This window comes from Bison bison, unplaced genomic scaffold (genome assembly GCF_000754665.1).
Source record: "Bison bison bison isolate TAMUID 2011002044 unplaced genomic scaffold, Bison_UMD1.0 scf7180017864072, whole genome shotgun sequence".
Taxonomy (NCBI): Eukaryota; Metazoa; Chordata; class Mammalia; order Artiodactyla; family Bovidae; genus Bison; species Bison bison.
In genome coordinates, this window is record NW_011494644.1 from 10,298,450 (window position 1) to 10,324,797 (window position 26,348).

The 26,348-nt window shown below is 46.8% G+C and overlaps 1 protein-coding gene across 1 annotated transcript in view; it reads right to left on the reverse strand.

Annotated features, from left to right (window-relative positions):
* GSG1L (GSG1-like) overlaps positions 1-24,418 on the reverse strand; it is a 165,607-nt gene extending 141,189 nt beyond the window's left edge. Inside the window, exon 1 of the mRNA XM_010837241.1 lies at positions 24,377-24,418. The gene's annotated coding sequence lies outside the window, so the exon portion shown is untranslated. The remainder of the gene's footprint in view (positions 1-24,376) is intronic.
* Positions 24,419-26,348: the final 1,930 nt, after the last annotated feature.

The following is a 26,348-nucleotide window of genomic DNA, read 5'->3' on the forward strand; positions in this document are numbered from 1 at the left end:
ATAAACAGGGTGCAGGAAGAGACTCCCACTCTCACCGCAAACAGCGCTCTCCTGCCCTGGGGAGGGGCTGCTAGGAGGGGTGCTGAGATAGGCCCTGCCCACAGGTCCTCTGAAAGCATACCTGGCCCCGCCTCCCCATCTCTTTACAACCTATTGGAGGAAAGGAGGGCTTCAGAGTCAGCAAGGGGGTTGGGGCTCTACTTGGGCTTTTATTCCCAGTGACACGTGGAGTCCATGACACAGGCTTTGATTTGGGGCTCTTTTTACTCTGAATTTGTCAGGCTTTCTCCGAGAGACAGACCTCTTCTCAGACCCTCCCCAAGCTCCCCCAGAGTTCGGAGAGCTGCTGCTTCCAATGACATCCCTCTGCCTAGAGTTAGCTGTGAATCAGTTTCCAGAGTTCAGATCAGATCTGCCACTGCTGGTTCCATTGCTGATCCTCTGGTAGCTTCCAGGATAAAGACCAAGCTTCTCGATATGACATTTGAGGCTTGTGGCAACCTAGTCCTGCTGACCCCTCTAACCTGGCTCCTCACTGCTCCCCGACCTTTGGTGTCCAGCTAGAGCCATTAGCTGTTGCAGACAGAACAGGCCATGGGCATCTGTTCTCCTCAAATCTGCACATGTTGCCAAACTTCCCTGGTGGTCCAGTGGCTAAGAATTCATTTGCCAATGCAGGGGGCACGGGTTTGATCCCTGGTCTGGGAAGATTTCACACGCCTTGGGGCAACCATTCCCCTGTGCCACAACTACTGAAGCCCATGCTCCCAGAGCCTGTGCTCGGAAACTAGAGTGAAGCCCCTCTCCCTCCAACTAGAGAAAGCCCACGCGTGTCAGTGAAGACCCAGTGCAACCAAATAAACAAATAATTCAAAATTAAAATATGAAATTTGCACATGCTGGACTTCCCCGGAGGGCTAGTGGTGAAGATTCTAAGCTTCCACTGCAGGGGGCATAGGTTGATCCCTGGTCAGGGAAGTTCTTCATGCCTCACAGTACAGCCAAAAATAAAAAATTCTACATAATGATCCTTCCAACTGAAATATCTTTCCCTGTCCTTACCATTTAGCCTACAAGATACATCGAGATGGTATTGCTCAGTAACCCTTACCTGATCATCTGATCCCTTCCCCAAGCACAGTCACATGTAGCTCTAGGACCCACGGATCAACCCCACCCATTCAGGACCCCATGAGACCTTCACCCAGGGGCCTGCCCAGGACACTAAGCATTTCACGTGGTCAATGCCACTGCAACCCAGACAAGGACAAAGGAGGTGCTAACATTCGTAATACTCTTCAGTTCAGTTCAGTCGCTCAGTCATGTCCAACTCTTTTCAATCCCATGGACTGCAGCATGCCAGGCCTCTCTGTCCATCACCAACTCCAGAGCTTGCTCAAACTCATGTCCATCGAGTTGGTGATGCCATCCAACCATCTCATCTTCTGTCGTCCCCTTCTCCTCCTGCCTTCAATCTTTCCCACCATCAGGATCTTTGCCAATGAGTAAGCTCTTCATATCAAGTGGCCAAAGTATTGGAGCTTCGGCTTCAGCATCAGTCCTTCCAATGAATATTCAGAACTGATTTCCTTTAGGATTGACTGGTTTGATCTCCTTGCAGTCCAAGGGACTCTCAAGAGTCTCCTCCAACACCACAGTTGAAAAGCATCAATTCTTTGGCACTCAGTTTTCATTATAGTCCAACTCTCACATCCATAGGTGATTACTGGAAAAACCATAGCTTTGACTAGACGGACTTTTGTCAGCAAAGTAATGTCTCTGCTTTTTAATATGCTGTCTAGGTTAATCATAGCTTTTTTTCCAAGGAGCAAGCATCTTTTAATTTCATGGCTGTAGTCTCCATCTGCAGTGATTTTGGAGACCAAGGAAATAAAGTCTCTCACTGTTTCCATTGTTTCCCCATCTATTTGCCATGAAGTGATGGGACCGGATGCCATATCTTCATTTTTTGAATGCTGAGTTTTAAGCCAGCTTTTTCACTCTTCTCTTTCACTTTCCTCAAAAGGCTCTTCAGTTCCTATTCTCTTTCTGCCATAAGGGCAGAGAGTAATACTCATAAGTAATATTCTTACTTGGGGATGATCCTGCCCACTTTACAAATAAGGGACCTGAGGTAAGGTTACCTGACATGCAAATCAGAGCTGGGATTTGAACCCAGGTCTTGGGTTCCTCTGGTTCAAAGCCCTCCTCTTTCTCCTAATCCAAACAATGGTTCACTCCTCATCCCCCAGCCACAGTAGCCCTGTCAGTCATCTCCATGACCACACCCCCTTCACAATGAAACTGACCACAACCCTGGGGCTATCCTGGGTGATCCCACCCCCTGCTTCGGCTCATCCAACCTGAGTTGTTCCCATCTTCAAGCTGGATCAATCATTCTCCATCCTCAAGTTTTTGAAAATGGGACCTAGAGATTCAGTTAATTGATAAAAGGTCAGAAGACTACTATAGGCCTATGGTCATCATGCAGGAGAGGCCACAAGAAAAGACAGAAACAGATGTGCAGAAGAATAGAGGTAAGACCCCTGATCAGTTTCCTTCTCACGTTCGAAGTTCTGGTCTGCAAACAACTCTCCTCTGACCCTGTGGGGTTCTGTACTTTATGAATTCATTCCAGCCTCTGGGGCAAATGAACAGAGTCCAGGGTGTGGGGACCCCCACTGGGGATCAGCAGCCCTTTGTTGGTGTGCAGGGGAGAATCAAGGACCTGAAAGCAGGTAATGGGTGTTCTGATTCCAAAAACTAGTGTTAGGGGAACCACTGTCTGAAACCACCCGCCATAGTAGCCACTTGCATGAGTTATCTTAAACAGGAGATCCATTTCCCTCGTGGCTCAGATGGTAAAGAATCTGCCTGCAATGAGGGAGACCCAGGTTCAGTCCCTGGGTTGAGAAGATCCCTTGGAGAAGGGAATGGCAACCCACTCCAGTATTCTTGCCTGGAGAATTCCATGGACAGAGGAGCCTAGTGGGCTACAGCCCATGGAGTCATAAACGGTCGGACACAACTGAATGACTAACACTTTCACTCTCACTAGTAAGAAATGTGGAACTAAGAAGCTACCACCAACCAGAAGAATTCAGGAAAGGTCAAAAGGAGAGAGGAGGCTCTAGTCCGTATGTCCTACCAATGTCCCAGAATCCTCTTCACTGGAATCCATCTTGGCTGAGTGAGGCACAACTCACCAGGAAGGACCCTGAGTCAGAATGATTGGCCAGAGACAACCAAGAAACCAACACAAATACCATAAAACCTGCGACTTCGGTCCACATGGCAGAGCAATCCTCCTGGGTTCCCTTACCCTCCTGCCCTCCGCCTGGGTGCCCCTTTCCAATAAAGTCTCTTGCTCTGTTAGCTCATGTGTCTCCTCGGACAATTCATTTCTGAGCGTTAGACAAGGGCCAACTCTTTGGCCCTGGAAGAGGTCTGCCTTCCTGCAACACTAGTATCTGCAAACTAAAATGTGGTGGACATGCAGGCAGAATCTTGAGATAGCCACAGTTGAGTGATATTTTAAGACATTAGCTGAGGTTTCCCACAGCCTTCCTGAACCCCCTTCCTTCCTCAGCTATATTCACTGCTGCAGGGGACGGGGTGCAGGAGAAGTCAGGCCCAGATCTCAGGACACAAGAGCAAGGCTTCTGAGCTACAAAAGCTGCAGTTTAAGTTCAAAAGCCACAGTTTTAACTATAAATATTGTATTTAGAAAAAAAGAAGAAAGTCTGGGCTCCCTCCCCTCTCCTGCCCCTTCTCCCCCACATCCCACACTTAATAAATCCTCCCCAGGGACATCCTTGATGGTCCAGTGGTTGAGACCCCACACTTCCAATGCAGGGGGTATGGGTCCAATCCCTGGTTGGGGAACTAAGATCCCGCATGTCAGACGGCAGAGCCAAAAAATAAAAATAAATAATAATAAGAGGAATAAAATAATTTTTCAAAAGAAACACTTTAAATAATAATAATAATATTGTCCCCCTTGACCTGGGGAACAAAGAAGGGAAAAGATAACAGGTATGGCAGAGACTTCCATGTGTCACCAAAGTCCATTTCCTCTTCCTTGTGGGCACCTAGATAAACTACATTTCCCTATAGCCTCTGTGGTTGAATACAGCCGTGAGACTGAATTCTGGCCAAATGAATGTGGGTGCAAATGAAAGGAGCTACTTCCTGGCCTAGCCCGCCCCATGGGGACCTCCCAGCTCATCCTCTCTCCCCAGTTGCTGTCTGGATGGAGAAGACCCCAGCGCCTGCAGGGGAAGGAGCATGAAGCTCTGGATGGGAATGAGGAAGGGGATCTGCCATGGTACCATCTGCACAGCACTTCCCATAATCAGAAAACTAACTCTTACCACGAAAGGCAACTAAGATTTGGAGATTTCTTTGTTACAGCAGCTGGTGTTACTAATTCAGGGGAAACAAGAAAGCATAGATGCTGAGGAGATCACTGAAGGGGGCCCTGGCACCTTTCCCCAACACGCATGTACACACACACACACACACACACACACTGTCCTGCCAGGGAGGAAATGATAGACTAGGAAATCTTAAAGCAGAGAATCATCCAACCTTCCAAGGAAGACAAGGAGAATAGCAAGTCTCAAGAGTTCTCCTGCACCCTGTACAGGGCAGGAGCAAATGAAATGTGTGCAAAGGACAAACGGGCCTGGGACAGCCTTGGAGTGTTTTTCCATGAAGCCAAAAGGGATGTGCAAGCGGCTGGAGAATCAGAGTTCCTGGACGGATGGCTGGATAGATGGAGGGGTGGATGGATGAATAGGTTTTGGATGTGCTTGTACTCTTCACAGGAAACGCAGGGGAAACTTCACAGCATCGAACTGGGTTGGCCAAAGCATTCATTCTGTTTTATCCGCAAAATGGCTTTAAGAGCACTTTGTGGTCTTTAACTTCATTGGAAACAATTTTGTTAGATTGCATTGTGACAGCTCTCATATCAGTATACATTTACAAAAAATTTATCAAAATTGGTGACTTTTTGTATAGCCATTTTCATATTGGAGCTGGAAAGGAAAAAGCAACACTTCTGGTTTATTATGCTTTATTTCAAGAAAGGTTAAAATGCAACCGAAGTACAAAACCAAAGATATGTGCAATGTATGCAGAAAGTGCTGTGATTGATCAAAAGTGTCAAAAGTGGTTTGCAAAGTTTCATGCTGGAGATTTCTCACTGGACAACGCTTCATGGATGGGTAGACCAGTTGAAGTTGATAGTGATCAAATTGAGACATTAATTGAGAACAATCAATGTTATACCACACAGGAGATAGCTAACATACTCAAATATCCAAATCAAGAGCTGAAAATCATTTGCACTAGCTTGGTTATGTTCATCACTTTGATGTTTGGGTTCCACATGAGTTAAGCAAAAAGAAAAAAAAAAGAAAACCTTCTTGACCCTATTTCCAATGCAATTCTCTACTTAAATGTAATGAAAACATTCCAGTTTTAAAACAAATTGTGACCAGTGATGAAAAGTGGATACTGTACAATAATGTTGAACAGAAGAGATCACAGGGCAAGTGAAATGAACCACCACCAATCACACCAAAGGCCACTCTTCATTCAAAGAAGGTGATGTTGTGTGCATGGTGGGATTGGAAGGGAGTCCTCTATTATGAGCTCCTTCCAGAAAACCAAATGATTAATTCCACCAAGTACTGCTCCCAATTAGACCCACTGAAAGCAGCACTTGACAGAAAGTGTCCAAAATTAGTCAACAGAAAGCCTACAAGCTTCCAGCAGGATAGTGCAAGACTGTGTGTTTCTTTGATTCTTTGATAACCAGGCAAAGACTGTTACAGCTTGGCTGGGAAGTTCTGATTCATCTCCCCTATCCACCAGCTATTGCACCTTCAGGTTTCCATTTATTTTGGTCTTTATAAAATTCTACTAAAGGAAAAAATTCCACTTCCCAGAAAACTGTAAAAGGCACTTGGAACAGTTCTTTGCTCAAAAGGAGAAAAAGTTTTGGGAAAATGGAATTACCAAGGTGCCTGGAAAATGGCAGAAGGTAGTGGAACAGAACAGTGAATACAATGTTCAATACAGTTCTTGGTTAAAATGAAAAATGTGTCTTTTATTTTTACTTTAAAACCAAAGGAACTTTCTGGACAATCCAGTATTTGGCAATAATCTCTTGGGTGCAACAACAAAAACACAGGCAACAAATGAAAAAAAAAAAAAATAAATTGGACCTCATAAAAATTGAAAGCTTCTGTGTATCAGAGGACATTATCAACAGAGTGGAAAAAGCTACCCACAAAACAGAAGAAAATATTTGCACAGCATGTACCTGAAAAAGAATGATATTCAGAATAGATACAGAACTCCTACAACTCAACAGCAAAAAACAAACAACTCAGTTCATAAATGAGCAAAGGAGCTGAAAAGACATTTTCCAACGGAGATATACAAAGGGTCAAAAAGCACAAGAAGATGCACATCCTCACCAGTCGTTAGGAAAATGCAAGTCAAATTCCCAATGAGATACAACCTCACCATCATTAGGATGGCTACTGTCAAAACGGAAACTAACGAGCATTGGTGAGGACGCAGAGAAACTGGAAGCCTGGCGCACTGTGAACATAAAATGGTACAGCTGTTTTGGAAAAAGAGTACGACGGGTCCTCAAAAAATTAAACATAGAATTACCATATGATCCAGCAATTCCATTTCTGGGAGGAAGAAGTGAAAACAGAGATTTGAATGGCTGTTTGTACACCAATGTTCATAGCAGTATTATTCACAATGCCCACAAGTTACAAACAACTCAAATGTCCATCAACCAGTGGATAAACAAAGTATAGTATATATACCAGACCAGACCAGAACATTTTGTTTCTGATGCATCTACAGCGAGATACACGGATGAACCTTGAAGACATTATGCTAAGTGAAATAAGACAGGCGTGCGTGCTCAGTCACTAAGTCGTGTCCAACTCTGCGACCCCATGGACTGTAGCCTGCAAGGCTCCTCTGTCCATGGGATTTCCCTGGCAAGAATACTGAAGTGGGTTGCCATTTCCTTCTCTAGGGGATCTTTCTAACTGAGCCACCTGGGAAGCCCTAAGACAGGCACAGAAGAACAAATATTGCTTAGTCCCCTTATATGAGGGACCTAGAGCTGTCTTATCCACAGAGACAGGAAGTAGAATGATAATGGATGAGCGGGGAGAATGGGAATTAGTGTTTAATGGACATCAAGTTTCAGTTTGGGAGGATGAAAAAACATAGAGATGGATGGTGGTGATTGTTGCATAACAAGATGAATGTACTTAATACCACTGAACTGTACAGCTAAAAATGGTTAAAATGGTAAATTTTGTGTTATAGATGTTTTACCACTATTTTCAAAATTAAGAACTTCATTCATCAAAAGATATCCGTGAAACGGCAAGCCCCCAGAGGAAGAAAAGGAATGTGTAATACCTATAAGTAACAAAGGGTTATAATATGCTTTAAAAAAAAATAAACCACCTTATAAAGCAGTAAGTAAAAGACAAACCATCTAACAGAAGTATAGGTGAATGATGTGAACAGGCACTATATGCAAGAGAAAATCCAAATCACGATAAACATGAGGAGATGCTCGACCCTGTTAATAACTGCAGAGATGCAAATTGAAAGCCACAATAAGATACCGTTTCTCATCATTCATTTGGCAAATTTTAAAAATCTGACAAAAGTTAAGTATTGCCAAGAACAGAACAATGGGAATTCTCACACCACGTGAGCAGGAGTACGAATTGGTACACCCACTTTGGAAAACAAGATGGCTTTACTTAGTGCAATTAAAGCTACACAAAGCTGACCCAACAGTTCTGAGTCCAGATAAACACCACAGCAGATTCTCAAACTGGAGGATGCATCAGAATCACCTAGAGGGCTTGTTAAACACAGGCTGCTGGCCCTCAACCCAGAGCTTCTTGTTCAGGAGGTCTGGGGTGGGGCTTGAGAATTTACGGTTCTGATAGGCTCCCAGGTGATGCTGCCGCTGCTGGTCTGGGGTCCACATTTGAAGAATCAACAGCACAGGGACCTCCCTCATGGTCCAGTGGTCAAGAATCCACTTGCCAATACAGAGGACACAGGTTCGATTCCTGGTCCAGAAAGATCCCACATCCGTGGAGCAACTAAAGCTGTGGCACGTGCCACAGCGACCGAGCCCACATGCCGAGAGCCCGTGTTCCACAACAGAGAAGCCAACACGATGAGAGGCCTGTGCACCGCAATGAAGTGAAGAGCCAAAACTAGAGTGAGCCCTCATCCAGAAACCAAGACCCAGCACAGCCAAACATACATAAAACAAAATTTATTTTAAAAGAACCAACAGCACTACTCATAATAAAACTGAAAATGCCCCAAATATCCACTGAGAGCAAAATGAACAAACACGATGATAGAGCTATGTGGTGGAAGATTACACAGTAATAAAAAGGAACAAACTACAGCTACACGATTGCTGTAGACTGGTTACGTGTATTCCACTGCCCCCGAAATACATATGCTGAAATTCTAACTCCAAATGTGATGGTACTTGGAGGTGGGGCATTGGGGCTATTAGATCATGAAGGTGGAGGCCTCATGAAAGGGGCCTCATGAAAGAGACCCCAAAGAGCTTCCATCCCTTCTGCCCGGTAAGAACGCAGTAAGAAGACAAGGGTCTGTGAACCAGGAAGTGGCTTCTCACCAGACACTGAACCTGCCATGCCTTGATCTTGGACTTCCAGCTTCCAAGGTTGTGAGAAATAAATTTCTGTTGTTTTTAGCAGCCTGAATAGACTAAGACAGTGATCAGCATAATGTTAAGCAAAAGAAGCTATACATACCAAAAAAAAATCCATCATATAACCATATTTATATCGAAAGGTCAAAAATAAGTAAGTCTATTGTGATTAGGCTTGCGTACTGGGTGGTTGATATATGTCCAGAATCGATAAATCTACAGCTACAGAAAGGAGATCATTGGTGGTCTATGTCTGGAGAATTGAGGGATGATGGCTAAAGGAAACAGTTTCTTTTTGGGATGATGAAAATATTCTATAATTCCAGGACTTCCCTGGTGGTCTCTGTCTTCCAATGCAGGAGATGGGGGTTTGATCCCTAGTCAGAGAACTAAGATCCCACATACTGCAGGGCAATTAAGCCCATGCACCACAACTACCGAGCCCTTGTGTTGCAACTAGAGAAGTCCACGTGATGCAATGAAGACCCCGCACAGCCAAAAAATAATGATAATGTTTAAAAGAAAATATTCTATAATTCACAGTGGTGATGACAGCACAACTCTGTCAATATACTGAAAACCATTGAACTTTAAAGGACAAACGTATGGTAAGTGAATTATATCTCAATAAAGCTGTTACCCCCAAAACAAAAAATTTTTTAACTAACGAATAAAATCAACAGCCTCTTCCCTCACCACCAGAGATGGGCCAGGCAAGGGGCATGTATAATGAAACCAAGGAGAGAGACACCAAATTTGGAGAAACCATATTCCTTCCTGGTGTCTCTATAAAGCACGCACACGCGCGCGCGTGCACACACACACACCCCCTGGGGCTTTGCCTGCCTTTGACAAAACCCCTGCTAAATACCAGAAGCCCACGAGGCTAGAGATCCTCTGGACAAGCAGGTGACCAGGGCACTCCTGCCAAGAGACAGACACAGGACTCTTTCAACTCAAAATTAAATTTTAAGCAAACGCCTAAGTGAAACAGAGCCCATTGGAGAAAGGCTGGTTCTAGAACCCACGCCTGGCCTGGGGGAGCAAATTCCTGCGTAGCAAATTGGGGCAGGGGCTTCAGCCCTCCAAGGACACTCCTTCTGAAAGGGCTTCTCTCTTAAGCCCATCGCTCCTAGCGGGTTCAAGGTGTAGGTAAGGTCTCAGGGACTTAAAGCCCTCTGCTCCTCACACAGGCTAAAGGCAGCATGTTTGGGAAAGACACATCCCAGACTTCGCGCCTCCAGGGAGCCCAGCAGATGGTTACAAATGACGAGTCTGCAGGAGCCAGCAGATGTGATGCGTGAGGAGCAGAGGGTGCCAGGAGCAACCGTGGGGCCTCTCAGCTGCCACCTCCCTCTGCTCCACGCAGCCTCTGACAGCTCTGAGCCAATGGGGCTGCCTCGCTGGGTCAAAACACACAGCAAAGACAACCAAAGAATTTTCTGGGCCTGAGGAGCAGAAGAGGGGCCAGGAGGCCCCCTGGCAAGGTGGAAAGACCCATGAGGTGTGGCAGAGACAGCAAAGGAATGGGATACATCGCTTTGCTGTGTGATCTCAGACAAGTAGCTCAACTTCTCTGAATCCGTTTCGCTGGGTGTAAACCAGAGATAACCGCAAGTCCTCAAACAGCTGTCAAAAGAGTTAAATGAACCAAGAGATGTGGAAGTATTTAGCGGTGAGTAGAATTCCGTGTGTGATTCAGCGAAGGTTGGTTGAGAAACACCAACTGAGTTTCACTTCAAGTTAGCTTTCTAGCTGGTTGAGCCAAAGTGAGGAGATAGGGGAAATACAGTGGAATCATCAGTCATTCAAGCTGGTATTGATTGAACCAGACCCTGTGCTAACCCCTGGCGTGGATCATCCCATTTGGTTCTCAGAAGACCCCCACAAAGTGAACGCTATTTATCCCCATTTTTCAGATGAAGAACGTGAACCATAAAGAAGATGAGAAGCATGCCCAAGGTTCACCCCACGTCATCAAACCCACGTCTCCTGCTTGGCAGGCGGATTCTTTACCACTGAGCCACCTTTTAGTCCTTCCCTAGTTACAGGGATTCTTTTCCTATTTTAATAGTTGACATCAATGCAGCTTCCTTGATGTCTCAGTGGGTAAAGAATCCACTTGCCAACGCAGGAGACACAGGAGACACAGGTTCGATCCCTGGGTCAGGAAGATCCCCTAGAGGAGGAAATGGTGACCCACTCCAGTATTCTTGCCTGGAAAAAAGTCCATGAACAGAAGAACCTGATGGGCTGCAGTCCAAAGGGTCTCAAAGAGTCAGACACCACTGAGTGACTAAGCACATACACACACTCATCAAGGCAGCAAGTGGAACTGTGAAAGCACAAGCACTTTGCCGCCCACCGGTCCGGGTTCCAACCCAGCTCCATCATCACAACCTGTATGGCCTTGGGCGAGATAACCCTCTGGGCCTCAGTTTCCCCACCCACCAACCAGTTTAAAGACAGCACAAACTCATCAAGTTGCTGGGGGATCAGTGGGGTCTGACATGTTAGCAAAACAGAAATGTTTTTGGTATTATTATTATTTATTTTAAAGCATCTTGGAAAAATATACCCTGGCACACTAAAACCATGAATGACAGACCTCACTGCTCAGGATGAGATGAAAATAATTTGACTCTGTAAGTGAATCAATGTAAAGCTAAACAATAAGTGAATAATAATATAGATACTGCGCAGTATACAGCCCAAGTTGGGAAGGCAGTGCAAAATAAGAATTCAGGGCCTCTTGCAAGAGTTATTAATAATTTCAAGACAGTAACAGTGCAGCATTAAACCAAATGGAGGGCCCTTCTATGCATGGAACCCTATGTAACTATAGGTCACGTGTCCACCAAGCTGGCCCTGGTTGCATGTTTTGGCAAGGATATGAGCTACATCCTTGGATATATTCATGCCTTTCATGCATTTCTTGAAACTCATTGAATGTACATTTAAAACCTGTGCATTTTCCTGTTTGTATATCGTATCAGTAAAATTATATCAATTTAAAAAGAAATGTGATGAAATAGGGTTATAAATCTCCTGCTTATCACAGGCAGTGTGGTTCTGCAGTGAGGCACAGGTATAGACTGTATATTGAATGCTGTCTTCTGTAACAGTCTGTGTATCCCTGATCCCTGTGTACAGTTGTACAGGATGTGCACTGCCCAATCCTATGCCATTCACATAGAAAAACCATGACCGCTCAAGTTGCACAGTGGGTAACCTACACAACTGTCCATGGTAGCCTTGACTGTATAACTTCATTTGAAGAACTCATCATTTGTCTCAAGGGAAGACCCTGTTTGAATGCAAGACTAGAACCAAATAAAGAGTCTTATTGCAAATACCATCCCAAGACCTCCCATCCAGGGAGAAATCTAGAAGGAACCAGCTCATGGATAGACTTTCCTGGGATGTGCAAAGGAGCCATCCTTCAAATTCCTCTATCCCTATGCCATTCAGCAAGCCCTATTTCCCCAGGACTACTGAAACCTCTGCTCAGAAGGCCAAAGGGCTGGATTTAAGCATCTGAGCTAATTTCTCACACCAAAGTATGATAAAACCAAGGAGTCATTTCAAAATGTAAATTACCACTGTTTACACTTAACAGAGTCTTCTCACCAAGGAGAAACTGTTTCCAATTATGAAACATGAAAGCTGGTCACTGTTTGGGGTTAATATGACACTTTCGGAGAGAGTGAACAGGCAAGACTACCCAGACACCTAATTACCTGGAAAGATAATCTTGAATAATTGGAATTAGAGAAACTAAAGCAATTATTGGATGTTGTGATCTCCAGGAGAAATCCTCCACCAGCACAGGGATTCAATCACTTTTAATAAGAGCACGTAATTAGAGGAATCCAGAATTTCAAAATAAAGTGGCAGAATGAAGGAGGTGGGAGGACCATGTGTGATGCTAGAGAAAAGAGGCTGGAGGCATGGGTGGAAGGAAGGGGAGGTGAGAAAGGATGGGTGGGGTTGGCAGGGTGGGCAGGATCCTGATGAAAAGACCACAGGAGCCTGGAGGATGAGTCTGAATCTAACCTAAATTTGCTGTGTGACTTTGAGCAAGACACTTAACCTCTCTGGGCTCTACCTTCCTTCCACTCTTCAGTCATTCAGCGAATGTCTATTGCACATCTGCCACATGCCTGGCACAAGGATACTGGTCTCACATCTTGGCACAGGCCATTCATTCTGGCAGGAATGACACCCTCCCCTACCGCAGTGCCCCTTACGCAGTAGAAGGAATACCACTCATCCTCCAGGGCCCTCCCTACATGGGACCCTCCCCACACGGGACCCTCCCCAGACTGCCATCATTCCTCCCACAGACCTCTGGCCACCTACTCTGGGTCCCTGATTCACAGATGATTCTCTACCTCTTTATGTGCCGACCCCACTGGACAGCTCCTAGAGATCAGAAGCTGGGGAAGGGGGTTCCCCTCGCTGTCCCAGCTCCTGGCATACAGCCTGGCACCAAGGGATGCTGCCACTGGCCTGAGGCAAGGGGGACAAAGGTCCCTACAGCCCTTCCCTGAAAGCAAGGGTACAGCCTGGCTCCAAGGATGAAATGGCACCAGGTGAGGTGGCCTGTGTTGTGAGTTTGTTGAGAATGGCCAGGCAATGATCTCCTTCTGTAGGAATATTCCATCCCTTTCCTACCTCCATGGAAGCAGCAGGACCATTCAGATAGACAATGATTCCCACCCGCAGTCAGAGGGCTCCTAGAATTAGCTCCATGCTGGCTGGGAATGGCAGGTGAGAGGAAAAGACGGACATGTGAACCACTCGGGCTGGGCTCCAGCCTCTTTACGTGCTGAAGTGTGACTCACTGAAATGAAAGAATCAGAGTTCCCATTTGGTCAGGCTCTGGAAGAGCCCAGTTGTTGAATCGTTAAGTTGTGTCCAACTCTCTGCAACCTCATGGATTGTAGCCCACCCAGGCTCCTCTGTCCATGGGATTTCCCAGGCAAGAATACTGGAGTGGATTCCCATTTCCTTCTCCAGGGGATCTTCCCAACCCAGGGATCAAACTCAGGTTTCTTGCATTGTAGGAGGACTCTTTACCATCTGAGACACCACAGTGGTACCAGTGGTAAAAACCTGCCTGCCAGTGGAGACAGATGTAAGAGCAGGTTCGATCCCTGGGTTAGAAAGATCCCCTGGAGGAGGGCACAGCAACCCACTCTAGTATTCTTGCCTGGAAAATTCCATGGACAGAGGAGACTGGCGGGCTATGGTCCATCAGGTTGCAAAGAGTTGGACACAATTGAAGCAACATAGGAGACCAAAGTTGGTGTAACTAACTCAGTCTGGGGACCAGAGAGGACTTCAGAGAGTCAGGATCTTTGAGAGGTGAAGGTCACATGGAGGTCCCCAAATAGCCAGGGTGAAAAGATCACCCAGGATTAACATACAGGCACCAGGATGCACCAGCGACTCTGTTCAGGCTGCAGCTGGCAGGTGACCCGCTCGCAGCTCCAGTGTCAAGAGTCTGGGCAGCTGTGGAAGCTGTTTCTTCTCTCCCTTCCCTTCAGCATGTTCTGATCTATGCACGTTTCAGTTCTATGGCATAAATCAATAAAACGCACTAAATAAATTAAGTGAGCAGCAGAACTGTAAATCGATTTCAGACGGAGAACAGAGAGGTTGAGGGAACCAACAAGAGACAATTAAGGAACTCAAGTGAGAAATGACTCACACAAGACTTGGGACTGTGGTCGCGGAGCCACCACCTTGTTACACATCCCTGAGATATTAAACAAATGAAACTTACAAGCTTTGGAGATTGTTTCACAGAAATTGCCAGCTGGTGGCCGCCAGAAATCCCAGCTCTCTGGGAAACACGAGCAGGAAGCAGACAGAGATGCCTTAAAACACAACTCAGCCCAGATGGGATGGAAGAGACCACGGCTTCCGGAGTTGCGATCCAGGTTTCCAAAGCCAGATAGGACAGCCAGTGTCTAGAACATGGCCCTCATTCCTTCCTTCCTTCTTTCCTTCCTTTCTTCCTTCATTCAACAAACCTCTATTAAATCCTTGCTATGTGCCAACTCCATGGCAGCACAGGAACCACTAGAAATCTAGAGAAGATGTAGTGCCTGTCCTCAGGGAGTGTCCAGTCTGGTAGAGGAGATCACCACAAGGCGGAGTGATGGGTTCTAATAAGATGAGCCCTACATGTGTGCATGCACACTCAATCATGTCCAGCTGTTTGCGACCCCATGGACTGTAGCCCACTAGGTTCCTCCGTCCATGGGATTCTCCAGGCAAGAAGAATACCGGAGCGGGTTGCCATTTCCTTCTCCAAGAGATCTTCCTGACCCAGGGGTCGAACTCGTGTCTCTTGCATCTCCTGCATTGGCAGGCAAGTTCTTTACCAGCTGAGCCATCTAGGAAGCCTGAGTACCTTCAGAAGATGTCATGTCTCAACTGGGTTTTAAAGGATACACAGAGGTTTGCCAGGTCGGCAGAGGGAAGAGAATATGCAAAGGCACAGAGGCATGAGCGATGATGGAGAGTTTGGGGAGAAATGTACAAGACCCACATGAGGGGCTCTAGGAGGTGGAGCGGAACAGGCACACATCAGAACACGAAGGTCCTGTTACATGGTGTATGTCTGGAGCCAGGAAAGGCTTTTAAGCAGGAGGCTGATGGAGCTGGATTTTCACTTTAGAAAGATAATTTAGAATTCAGTGTGGGAATTTTTTCTTTGACTTCTTATGGAAGTATCGCATATACAGAAAAGAGCATAGATCACAAAAGTACAGCTTGATGAACTTTCATAAATTGAACACATCCATGTAACTATCACCCAGATTAAGAAACAGAACCTCGCCAGCTGCCAGAGCCCTCCACGGGCTCCCTTTCAGTCACACCTGCTCTTCAAGGACAATCTCTGTCCTGGCTTCTGACAGCGGAGATCTGTTTTGCCTATTTTCCAGTTTTATACAAATGGAATCACGTACAATGGGTCCCTGTGACTCTGGCTTCATTTGCCCAGCATCTATGCTGAGATAACACAGCACTCCACGGTGTGTATGAATGGACATTGAAGAATCACAGTGAGTGGTTACTGGTGCAGCCTTGATGGCAAATATGAATCATGACAGGCTCAATTCCTTCCTTCCTTCATTCTTCATTCAACCATTCATTCACAGTGAGAACCCACCCACCTTCGAGTGGGAGCTCCAACCTCAGATTTAGGAGCTGGGAATTTTCCCCACACCACACCTTAACAAATGATAAGACAGGGCTCTACTGAGAGATGGGAGCAGTTAATATAAGAAAAGGACAGAATCCTCATGGACCCTACCCCACTGTGGCAGGATCAAAGGTGGCAGCCATCATGTCCCAGCCTTCTGTACTGGAAGGTGGCATCCTCTTTGTCACTTGGCTGGAGCCCTTCCACAATGCCTGATCGCCATGTACATAGCTGTCTCCCACTCCGGTAGGGCAGGGACTTTCACTTCATTCATCCCCACACTCCCCTGACCAAAGCCTAGCCCACAGCCTGGATCACAGTAGGTGCTCAGAAAATCTGTGTTGAACTGGAAGCCCTGTGTGCAGATGACGGGCACACAGGGGCAGCTCGACTGGTTGGTTGGTGGGGGAATGAACAGCCGTTACCTCCCCCCAAGCATTTAGGGCACTTTGGGACAAATAAATAAGTCACTTTGGGATGACAATAAACAGAGGAGACCTTGATAAGCAAATTAATGAGTCACCCTCAGGATTTCCCTGGTGGCTCTGCCTGCCAATGCAGGGGACATGGAGTCCATCCCTGGCCCAGGAGGATAACACATGCTGTGGAGCAACTAAGCCCGTGCGCCACAATTACTGAGTCGGAGCTCTAGGGCCCAGTGAGCCACAAGTTCTGAAGCCTGCGCACCTGAAGCCTGTGCTCCACAAGACAAGCCACCGCAATGAGAAGCCCAAGCACTGCAACGAGAGAGGGGCCCCTGCTCACTGCAACTAGCCGTGCAAAGCAACGAAGACTCAGCACAGCCAAAAATAAAAAAAAATTTTTTTAATGAGTCATCCCTACACATATACATCCAGAAATCCAGCTGGGCCAGTTTCAGCACAACCAGCTGCCAATCATCCTTAAAGACTGTGGTCAGACCCAGGGGTGGTGACCCAGGTGATTAGACTACCATTCAGCAAATATTTATTCCCGCTCCATCTTCCCCTCTGGATGGGTCATGCATTTCTTGCCCCATTGATGTTTGCAACCACATGACTTGCTTTAGCCAACAGGATGTTCGCAGATAGGATGCAAGCAAAGGTTTTACACACGCTTGTGCAGTTAGCCACGCTGCATTTTTGTTCCCTCTACCTGGCCCCTAGTCTGAGACTGAAGCCCACCTGATGCAAAGAGGCAACTCTGGAAAAGACCCTGATGCTGGGGAAGACCGAAGGTGGGGGAAGGGGATGATAGAGGACAAGATGGTTGGATGGCATCACCGACTCAATGGACATGAGTTTGAGCAAGCTCCAGGAGATGGTGAAGAATAGGGAAGCCTGGAATGCTGCAGCCCGTGGGGTCGCAAGAGTCGGACACAACTGAGCGACTGAACAACAACCTGGTCCCTAAGATGAATATACATGGAACAGACTTGAGCCCAGTCTACATTCTGGAACTCAGACAGTCTACATCAGTTAAACCTAAGTCAACCCCAGACATGCAAGCAAAAAAAAAAAAAAGCCAAGTGCCACCAAGTTTGGAGATGGTTAGTTATACAGCATTATGGTGGCCATTGCTGACCAATATGCTAGGCTTGACGATTATCCAGTTGGTCACATTATTTGGTAGGAGAATCTGGCCCCAGGGAACAAGAGACTGAGACTTGGAGAGATAAAGGAAGCTTGAAGCAGAAGATTAGGAAGTTTTTCCTCTGTATTTTCATATCAAGTTCACAACACACAAACGTTGCTGTTTATCTGCATTTGCACACTTCATCTTCATAAACTGCTCAAGCATCTTTCATTCCTCCTCCTCTGCCTCCCATGGCCTGCTGGGAAGATCTTTGTCAGAGAACCTATTACTCTGCTCTGCCAGCAGGGCTCCTGAGCCCTCCTAGGCTGAGCCCTGGAGGGCCCCGTTCTTGTAAGGGAGAAAGACGTGTGTACAGGTTGCTATTATTCAGCTATGATACAAGATTCTCAAAGTGTACCAGGGATGTAATCCGAATGTCCAGCTACAAGGCCTGATTAAATAAATTGTCTCTATGTGATGGGCTATTACACAGTTGTTCCAAAAGATGAAGGTGAGTTCTATGTACTGATATAAAGACAATCCACAATTTTATACAGGTATATAAGAATACAGTAAGTCCCCTACATACAAATGAGTTTCATTGTGAAAGCACATTCCTAAATTCAGTTGGTTCATAAGTCCAACAAAGCTTGCCTAGGTACCCAACTAACACAAGCGGCTACGTAGCACTGTACTGTAATAGGGTTATAATACTCTTCACATAAATAATACACAAAAATCAAACACAGAAAATAAAAGTTTTAATCTCACAGTACAGTACCTTGAAAAGTACAGTGAAACAGCGGGCACACAGGGGCTGGCATCAAGTGAACAGGCAAGAAGAGCTATTGGCTGGAGGAGGGAGAGGAGGTGGGAGACGGTGGAGCTGAAGGATCGTCAGCAATAGGAGACGGAGGGCAGGCTGAAATTTCACTCATGCCTGACACTGATGGAATGCATGTTCGCATCTTTGAAAGTTTGAAACTTGAAGGAGCATATGTAGGAGACTTACTGTATATATCTGTGTGTGTGTGTGTGTGTGTGTGAGTGTGAGTCACGCAGTCGTGTCCAACTCTGCAATCCCATGGACTGTAGCTCGCAAGGCTCCACTGTCCATGGAATTCTCCAGACAAGAATACTAGAGTAGCCACTAGAGTCGGTAGCCATTCCCTTCTCCAGGGGACTCTTCCCGACCCAGGAATTAAACCCGGGTCTCCTGAATTGAAGGAGGATTCTTTACTGTCTGAATCACCAGAGAAGCCTCCATGTGTGTGTGTGTGTGCACACATATGTGTGTATTTATCTATCTACCTACCTATCTTTCATCCTTCTATTCTTCTTCAAGGACTCATAAATCAAACCATTACCAGTGAATATCTAAGGGTGGGCTTATAAGAGACTTTCATTTCTCATTTGTACATGTAAGAATTGCTATAATTTTGATAACAAGTGTATACAGTAAAAAAAAAATCAATGTTCATATTTTGATTAATTCAACATTGCCAGCATTGCTCTGGCCCCCGGGAATACAGTGAGTCACAAACAAGACAGAATTCCTGCCCTCATGGAACTGACAGTCTGTCAGGGGAGACCATTGTTAATCAAAGAAGCACTGGACACATTTCATATATGATGTAAAGACAACAAAACAGAGAAGGGAGTGGCAAAGAACATGGTAAGAGGAAGGGCTGCTCTAAGGATGTTAAAGGAAGATATGACATTCAAGTGATGAGAAGGAAGCAGCTGTGCCCAGAGCGGAGAAAACAGTGTTCCCAGGATAGGAAACAAGTGCAAAAGTCCTGGGGCACACACTAGCTTGGCCGAGTCAAGGAACAGTCAGGACTTTGTGGTGCTGGAGAAGACTCTTGAGAGTCCCTTGGAAATCAAACCAGTCTATCCTAAAGGAAAACAATCCTGAACATTCATTGGAAGGACAGACGCTGAAGCTGAAACTCCAATACTCTGGCCACCTGATGCGAAGAGCTGACTCACTGGAAAAGACCCTGATGCTGGGAAAGATTGAGGGCAGGAGGAGAAGAGGAAGACAGAGAATGAGATGGTTAGATAGCATCACCAACTCAATGGACATGAGTTTGTGCAAACTCCAGAAGACAGTCAAGGACAGAGAAGCCTGGCGTGCTGCAGTCCATGGGGTCGCAAAGAGTCAGACATGACTTAGCAACTGGACAGCAACAAAAAAGATATTGGAGACTGCAGTGTGGTAACAGGGGGAGGTCTCAGGAGAAGGGCTCCTGTATGTCCAGGGCCGGATCCCCTAGACCACACAGGCCACAATAAGGATGCTGATTTTTCCTTTGAGCGAGATGGGAGCCAAAGGAGGGTTTTAAACAGGGAACCACATGAGATGATTTATGCTTTCAAAAGATCATTCTGGCCACCAGTGAAACAGGGGGCAAAAATAAAAAGGCATAACCCGTTAAGAGACTGTGGCAGGAATCCAGATGAAACGTGGATGTGGCTTAGGCTGGTTTAAAATGGAAAGTGATTTCCCACATGAAGCAGAAAGCTAGAATGATCAGGAGAACTAACGAAAATATGCCATGGTAAAAACTCTGATGACAGACACATTTTGCCAGGGGAGAGAGTAGGGGAGGAAAAGACAGGAGAGTATTGGAGAAAATGGCAAAGACGGGGGCCATTTTGAGAAGGGCCTCAATCACACATACTCACACACACACACACAATCACACACTCACACACAGGCGCGAAAGGCCTAGCTTTTCAGCAGAAGAACCAGGCATTTAAGCGCCAGATGGCTCAGGTTCAAATCCCAGCATCCTAACTATGTGACCTTGGGCAAGTCAATTAACTCTCTAGACCTTAGTCTCCTCATCTGTAAAATGGGGATTAAATGAGCCAATGGGTGTAAAGTTCTCACAACAGTGCCTGGCACGTGGCAAGCACTGCAGGAAAGCCAGTCCTTGTTAGTGTCACCTAACACTAATGATTATGATTGGATTTTGCAGAGCAGGCAGGAAGTCACAGGGGAAGGGGGGTGAAGTCACAATCTGGCAGAAGAGTGCTCTTAGGGAGAGAACACACGTGGGCTCCAACATCACCGTGACCCAGAACCAATCCCTCCCACTCTGAAGCTCAGGCTCCTCATCTGTGAAATGGACAGTCAACACGGTGAGGACTCGGTGAGCACACGGAGGGTCAAGGAGCATTATGCTCCTGCAGGTGCCCCTGGGAGGGGCCAGGAGGCTTGGGAACTGCCCACCAAGCTACCACAACCAAACCCCTCCGTCCCGAGGGAGACCTTAAGGGCTTGAGAGACAGCAAGTCCATGAAAATTGGTCTGCAAAACCAGCCCACTCAGCCTCCTTATAAACACTTTAATATACACAGATGGAAGGTCTTCTGCATGGCCGCCAAGCCCTGAAAGTAAAATCACAAGGCTAGTAAACACAAAGAAACAACTTCTCTGGGGCCCTGGGTCCTCATAAAAGAAGCAGAAATAAAGCTCTGATGCCCCCAGCAGGAGGCAAGAGAAACCCACCTGCTGCTGTGCATGTACACACATGCCCATGCACACACATCCACACACTCCTTTGTGCACACACACACCTGCCTCCCTGCCCACACTCACCCACCAGTGTGCACGCAGGCACACACATAAGACACATGTGCACAGTCTCACGGGAGCACCTGCTTATGCCTGCACACCCTCACCCTCAACCAGACATGCATACACATTTACACGTGCACACAAGGAGAAGACTCTTGAGGGTCCCTCGGACTGCGAGGAGATCCAACCAGTCCATCCTAAAGGAAATCAACCCTGAATATTCACTGGAAGGACTGATGCTGAAGCTGAAGCTCCAATCCTTTGGCCACCTGACACAAAGAGCCGACTCATTGGAAAAGACCCTGATGCTCGGAAAGATTGAAGGCAGGAGGATAAGGGGGAGACTGAGGATGAGATGGTTGGATGGCATCACTGACTCAATGGACATGCATTTGAGCAAGCTCCAGGAGATGGTGAAGGACAAGGAAGCCTGGCGTGCTGCAGCCTGTGGGACCGCAAAGAGTCAGGCATGATTAAATGACTGAGCACCACCACACGGGTCATGCTTCCTGGAAGTCAGATCTGAAGCAGAGGCGACCCAGAAACTCCAAGGCCTTGGGGATTACGGGATGGGCATCACAGAGGTTGCCTAAAGGTATCGACTTCTAAGATGCAGTACAAGGCTGGGGTGTAGAACATTCACTCTACCCCTTGTGACAGGATCCCCAACCTTTTTGGCACCAGGGACTGATTTCATGGAAGACAATTTTTCTACAGACGGGTCACGGGGAGGGATATTTCTGAATAATTCAAGTGCATTACATTTATTATGCCGATGCTGATCTAACAGGAGGCGGAGCTCAGGCAGTAATGAGAGCGATGCGGAGCAGTTATAAATACAGATGAAACTTTGCTCACTTACCTGCCACTCACCTCCTGCTGTGACCCAGTCCCTAATCACAGACCAGCACCCATCCATGGCCCAGGGGGTGGGGACCCCTGCCTTAAGAGATGTGAGATGTGAGTGGCTTAATGTCTCTAAGCCTCCGTTTCCTCATCTTTCAAGTTGGGTGAGAAAGTCAGCCCCTTCTTCACAAGGTTGTGGGGAGATTTCCAAGTTAATACATTCAACGTGCATGGCCCAGTGCCCAGCACATGGTATCCAAACAATCAAATATCAGTCATTTATTGGCAGCTGTATTCATAGTATTTTCTGGAGATCTCAGTTTGAGAGGTACAATCTGAGTTGCTCAGCCCTGGCCATATGCAGGTGTCGACTTTTAAGATGCAGTACAAGGGCCAGATACGGAGTGTGGGAGGGAAGCAAAGGAAACAGAGGTGGGAGTCCCCACGGCCATGAGTTTGCTCAGCAGGGGAGCCCAGCCTCTTCTTGGGCCTGAGGGCACTTCAGGCCTCCTGTCACAGGCCCCTCAGTCTCACAAGCTGTCACCTGGCCAGAGCTCTCCAAGGGGACAGTGTGTGCAAGATAGGAATGTCATCAGCCTCAATGGCACACACCCCCTGCCTACGCCGTCTCTGCCAACACCTTGGAGGGGTTAGAGTCCCAGCCCGCCAGGCTCTTAAACCTCCTAACACTGCAAAGAAACCCCAAATTCAGCCCTACCAGCAGGGGTGTGGGTGGCCACATGTCCTGGACTTAATTTCCCCTGACCCATGCTTGCCAAGGGCTTCCCTGGCAGCTCAGTGGTAAAGAATCCTCCTGCAATGCAGGAGACATGGGTTGAATCCCTGGGTCAGGAAGATCCCCTGGAGGAGAAAATGGCAACCCACTCCAATACTTTTGCCTGGGAAATCCCATGGACGGAGGAGCTGGGCAGGCTCTAGTCCATGGGGTCGCAAAAGAGTCAGACATGACTTAGTGACTGAACAATGACAGTGCCTACCAAGGCCCTCCATATTTGTATAAGATGTATACAAATATAGGACTCCAATATATAGGACTGAATTCTTGCCTGTTTCCTGATCCCAACTTCCAGGACCAGAGCCCTCTCCTAATCTCCAGGCTGTTTAAAGGGACCTGCACACCTGTTCTCTCTTGGCAGGGGTTCTCCTTGGTGGTGGGGCATAGGCAGGAGGGGAAGCAGCCTGCCCCATGTTCTTGTGAGAGCACAGTCTCCAGTATCCATTCTCCTGCTCCCGTACAATTATAGAACCCCTGACTTTTAGCTGAGCCCACGGTTGCTGATTAAGACCTCATTTCCCTGACTCCTTTGCAGCTCTAATCAAGTTCTGGCAAAGAGAAAATGAGCCCATGTCATGGGCCAACTTCTGGGAACCCAGTTGACATGCAAGATTTGCCCGTTCTTTCTTGCCCTTCCTCTATCCTGTTGCCTGGAGTACAGATGTGACAGGTAGAGCTCTAACAACCCTCTTAGACCAAGAGGGCAAAGGATGATGGAGAGGGCCCTCAAGTGCTGGGATCCTGAGGACTGTATGGAGCATATCCACTCTGGATTTCAAACCTTTATAAAAGCTATAAACACATTTCTCCACTGAAGCCAGTTATTTGGGGTCACCTGGTGGCTTGGTTAAGAATCTGCCTGCAATGCAGGAGACCCGAGTTTGATCCCTGGATCAGGAAAGTTCTCCTGGAGAAGAGAATGTCTACCCACTCCAGTAGTCTTGCCTGGAGAATCCCATGGACAGAGGAGCCTGGTGGGCTCAGTCCATGGGGTCACAAAGAGTTGGAAACAACTGAGCGACTAACACTTACTTACACTTTACTCCCAACTAAACGTAATCCTGACTATTCTGCCTCTTACATATGCTGCAGCCCACTCCCAGTCATCCTATCTGAGTGTCACTGGGCTCAGAATCTGATATCTGGCCCTGAACACCAATGGCTCCTCTTTGAAAGGAAGTGTCCAATCAGGCTGGACCTCTCCACACCTGTGAGAGGACAGAAACAGAACATCTGGCTTCCCTCCCTCCCAAGAACAAACCCTATACTGGGAGGCAATGCCCCCAGCACTGTCTTGCCTGACCCCAAATTCCACACACCCATTCTACCTCCGCCAAAGTCCCATCAAGCTGTAGAAGTAATAGAAGTGGAAGGATTCTCAGGACCACACACCTACTGTGTGTAGGGAGAGTGGCAGGGGGCAAGATGAGGACCCTCCACCTGCCTCTCCCACTGCTCTGACTGCTTAAGGAACTCAGAGCTTCGCAACAGGATCCTGGCCCCCTGGGGCGCCACCACCCAGGGGTGCTCATGGACAGGCTCTCCCAGGGCTGCGGGAAGTGTCCCAGAGGGTGAGGCTCGCATGCCTGAGCTGGGCACACCTACCTTTCTCTGAAGCCGGGGCCAGGTCAATGAAGCTGCGGCATTTTTCACCTTTGGGGGGAGAAAGAAAAGAAAGGTTTTCAGAATATGAGAGGAAGTGAGAGCTTCGGGCTTTCACCTCTCCCCCTTCCAGGAGCCCCAGACTGAGCCGCCACCCAAGCATGTCTAACCCGAGCAGCCTCTTTCTCTAACCTTAATTCCCAGAAAGCTAACGCCATGATTAATGTGGATGGCAAAGATGCAAACTCAATGGACAACCCCCGCTGTGATGCCACCTCCTGTCACCTCCCAGCGCAATCCATCCAGCCTTATCGCTCACACCTCCTCAAAGCCCTGTGGCCCTTTCCTCGGCCTCCACCCATCCAGGCTCAGCAGGACGAGGGCAGAAGCCATCACTGGGCTCCCCGGGCCTCTGCCTGATCCACTCTCCACACTGCAGCTGGAGGGTATTTTCACACCATACATTATGTCACAGGCACACACGCAAGAACACACACTCCTGCTCAAAATATCACCCCAAAATCAAGCCCAGATTCCTTTACATGGACTCAGGACTGGCCTCCATCGGCCTCTCCATCCACACTCCATCCCTGTCTCCTCCCCTCCCAGGGTTCCCTGGTGGCTCAGATGGTTAAGAATCTGCTTGCAATGTAGGAGACCTGGGTTCGATCCCTGGGTCAGGAAAGATGCCCTGGAGAAGAGAATGGCAACCTACTCCAGCATTCTTGCCTGGAGAATTCCATGGACAGAGGAGCCTGGCAGGCCACAGTCCATGGGTCACAAAGAGTCAGACAGAACTGAGTGACTAACATTTTAATAATGCATGGATTTTGAATGCATCACCTTAAACTTTCTTTGTTATATTTTTCCTCTCAAAGAAAATTTTCCCTAGAGAGAGAAGATTTTTACTGTCAAATTCATATGAGCAGCAAGGGCCCCATTAAGACTTTGTGGACCCTAGGCTCTTTCGCCTTTGGGGTCTCTTCCTCAATAAAAAATTAAATTAGAAATTATATTTTAACAAGTGCATTGGTTAAAGATTAATACATTAGCATTATTTCTGGTTTGCCAAAAAGTTTGTTCAGGTTTTTCCATAATACCTTACGGAAACACTGGAATCAACTTTTTACCCAACTCAGTGTATTGAAATTTTTCTCTTTTTCTTTGATTCTAAAAGAAATTAAAATATTTTTATAGACTTTTGTTCTGACTTTGTACCTTGAAATCTTGCTGAATTCATTTATTCTAGTAGTTTTTAATGGATTCTTATAATGTACTATATACAAGAATGTATATGTACTATATACAATTCCATGGACAGAGGAGTTTGGCAGGCTACAGTCCATGAGGTCACAAAGAATCGGACATGGCGGAGCATACACACGTCAATATTCCTTTCATAGATACTCTTTATCAACTGGCAGAGCTCTCTTCTATTCCTAGTTTGTTGAGTAGTTTTATTGTAAAAGTATGTTTGCTTTCTCTTTAATCCTTTACAGCCTGCAATGTAGTTCTGAGAATCCCTATTTTAGAGACAAGCAAACTGAGGCTCTGAACTTTCAGTGACTTGCTCAAGACCACATAGGCAGTAAGTGACACATTCAACCCAGGTCCATAGGCTCCAAACTCCATGCCCTGAAGTTTTTCCAGCTATCTATTCCCATTTGCAGAGCTTCAGGGTCCTGAAAGCAACTCTCTGAGAACATACCTCCACATACATGGGGAAAATCCTCTAGGGGCCTAAATAAAATGACTCTTACGCTTCCATTTCCAACCACGTGGACAAGACCCAACTGAAGATGTTTGAGCAGAGATGGTCAAAATTGGCCCACACTGCCTGTGCAGGGCAAAGCTGAGGTTTAAGGACAAATAATAGTGATGACATAAGAAAGCCTGGATATATCAATGGTCAACAAGTCTAATGACAAAAACCCAAACTCGGAAGAGATTTTTTTGGGCTCTAAACCCTTAGTTC